The 2,870-nt window shown below is 38.4% G+C and overlaps 1 pseudogene; it reads left to right on the top strand.

Moving 5' to 3' along the window:
* The first annotated feature begins 1,902 nt into the window (after nucleotides 1-1,902).
* Nucleotides 1,903-2,018, top strand: LOC112471967 (annotated as a pseudogene).
* The last annotated feature ends 852 nt before the right edge of the window (nucleotides 2,019-2,870 follow it).

Below are 2,870 nucleotides of genomic sequence, written 5' to 3' on the forward strand. Positions count from 1 at the left end.
ATTTCATGATGATAATAAGAAGGCAGGGGGCACTGCATAATTTGTGAGGCAATTTGCAAAAGGCTTCCTGTTAGTTTCTAGGCATTATTAAGTAATAGCCGTGTGCTGACTTGGCTACTCTCCATGCAAGGCCTTAAAGCCACTCTATCAGCACTCACATCAATTTGCAATGCCTGGCTGGTCACAATAGGTGTTAACACCAGCCCATAAAATTACTGCTACTTTATGGATTTGTCGAAATGTCAAGTGACTTGCTGTTAAGAGAAAGAATGAAAGAAAAGAAAAAAGAAAGCTGGAAAGGAGGGAGAGAAAAAAAGCAAAAACAAAAGAAAAGGAAGGAATAAAAGAAAAGGAAGGAATTAAATAAATAAAAGATGAAAAAAATAGGAAAGAGTTATTGAAAGAAAAGAGGAAAATGAGAATAAAGGAGAAAGAATAGAAGAAAAGGAAGAAGTAGAGAGTCAAAATATAAGTAAAGGATGGATGGATGGATGGATAGAGGGAAGGAGGGAGGGAGGAAGGGAGGGAAGGAAGGAAGGAAGGAAGGAAGGAAGGAAGGAAGGAAGGAAAGAAAGAAGGAAAGGCAAGGAAGAATGGAAGGAAAAAAGGAATAATCAAAATAAAAAAAAAAACTTTTAAGGCTAAATCCATTTCAGCTATACAAAGAATTATAAATCCTAGGGATGAAAGAGAATACAGAGATCCTTAAAATCTCAAACCCAGAAAGGTGAAGTAACTTGCATCAAGCTCACACAGCAGATTCACAACAGAATGAGAACCATATTCCAGCCAGGTCTCCTGACTTCCATTCTAAACTACCTTCTCTCACACTTGTTGTTTCACTGAAAACTTGCTATTGGTTTGAACTGACTGCAAGCAATATCCAACATAAATAATATTGTAGCCCAAAATGGGCTTTCTGCTAGACCAGAAAACCTTTGCCCATGTGATTTTTTAAAATTGTAACACACTGCCATAACAGAATTTGACTCATAATGTTTAAACTTTAAAAATACAAATGAGCTAGCAGTTCTTTCCTATTAAAAAAAAAAAAAGTAAGGAAAGTTGTTTGTATTTTAGAATAGGAAAAAATATGTATATTTCAAATAAAATTACTTAAGATACTTTGGGAAAAGGCTCAAGTCTTCAGTACTGTTTGGTAGAATTTTTATTTTTTGCCATAGACACCTGAGGAAATACTGTGCTTTTTTCTATTGTTGTTTGACGCCAGATAGTCATAGATTTAAAAAAAAAAAAAAATGCAGGAGGTTGATATTATTGCAGTTGGCTTTTCATTTCAGTGAGTGTGATTTAAGTTAGAGATAAGACTTTCCAAAAGGGGAAGCGGATGGTGAGTTATTGAACAGCAAAAGGAACAATTATGAATGACTAGAAAACCAAAGCATTTCTCCAAATGTCCTTAAATACAGAAAAGATCCCCTTTCACATGAATGAAGTGCGCTCTAGTGTTCTTGCAGTCAGGGGGCAGGACTGAGCGAGAGCTCAGATTTCCTTTCAGTCCTGTGATTCGATGTGAGCCTGTAATAGTTAAAAAAAAAAATCCCTTTGCCCTAATTAACTGCTTATTGCTTTAATTTTCTATTTTACCTTGGCAATGGGGACCTTGCTTCATTCTATTAATTTATTTTGGGTGGCACTCTGCTGTATTAGATTAGCTGTTTAGAATTTGTGCCCATGAGGCGAGAGTATTGAGTTTCATCCATTCGTTCAACGAATATTTACTGAGTTACCTACCCACCTGGTACTTTTTGGGGTATTGGATTAAAAACAACACAGATTAAAAAATAAAAATAAGACATGGTTCCATAGTGTAGCGATTAGCACGTCTACTTTACACATAGAAGGTCCTGGGTTCGCACCCTGGTGGAGCCACGGTCCATGGTCTACGGCCATGCCACCCTGAACAAGCCCGATGTCTGATCTCAGAAGCTAAGCAGGGTCGGGCCTGGTTAGTACTTGGATGGGAGACCACCTAGGAAGACCAGGTGCTGTAGGCATAAATAATAATAAATAATAAAAAATTTAAAACTAAAAATAAAAACACCCTTCCCTTACAGGATTCGTTTTGGGTGGTGGCAGGGGCAGGGACAGAAATAGACAATAAATCAATTGGTATGACAATATATAGTATGTTAGGTAGTAATAAGCGCTTTGGAGGAAAATAATGCAAGGGGCTAGAGAGAGCAGGTTTGGTAGAGGAGCCTTAATTTTAGGTAGAATGATGAGGACTTTCTGCTGGGAAAACACTTGAGCAAAGACATGAAAGAGTTAAGGAGTGAAGCAAGGGTATACATGAGGGGATCTCTGCAGGCAAAGGGAACATGCCTGAGGACTCTGTCATGAAATGAAAAGGAAAGCAGCCACTGGGGATGCTTGAGCAGAGGGACATGATCCTATTGACTGCTTGATGGAAGGGAGCATGTTCACGAGCAAGGGCAGGGAAGAGCAGGCACTAAAGGAGGCTATGCCAATCCAGGCAAGAGATGATGACTTGCATCATGACAGTAGTAGTGAAAGAAGTGTATAACAGGTTCTGGATATATCTTGAAACTAGGAACAACAGAATTCATTCATGGATTGGATGTCAGGTATGAAAGAAAGGAAGGAGTCAGGATGATTCTAACATGGATCTGGTTATCTATAATCCACTATGTATTCAAATAAATCTCTAGCGTCCACCACCACCCTCTTCTTTTCTACCTCCTCCCACTCCAAGTCCAGCTGTATTTACAGCCAGTATGTTAATACAAGTCGTCTCCCACTAGGACTTACAGAATCTATTCTGATTTCCTTCTATGTGAGTTAAGAGAAAGCCAAGACAGAGTTTAACATTGTAATTGTAACTAGAT

Source organism: Pteropus alecto, unplaced genomic scaffold, assembly GCF_000325575.1.
Source record: "Pteropus alecto unplaced genomic scaffold, ASM32557v1 scaffold78, whole genome shotgun sequence".
NCBI classification, from domain to species: domain Eukaryota; kingdom Metazoa; phylum Chordata; class Mammalia; order Chiroptera; family Pteropodidae; genus Pteropus; species Pteropus alecto.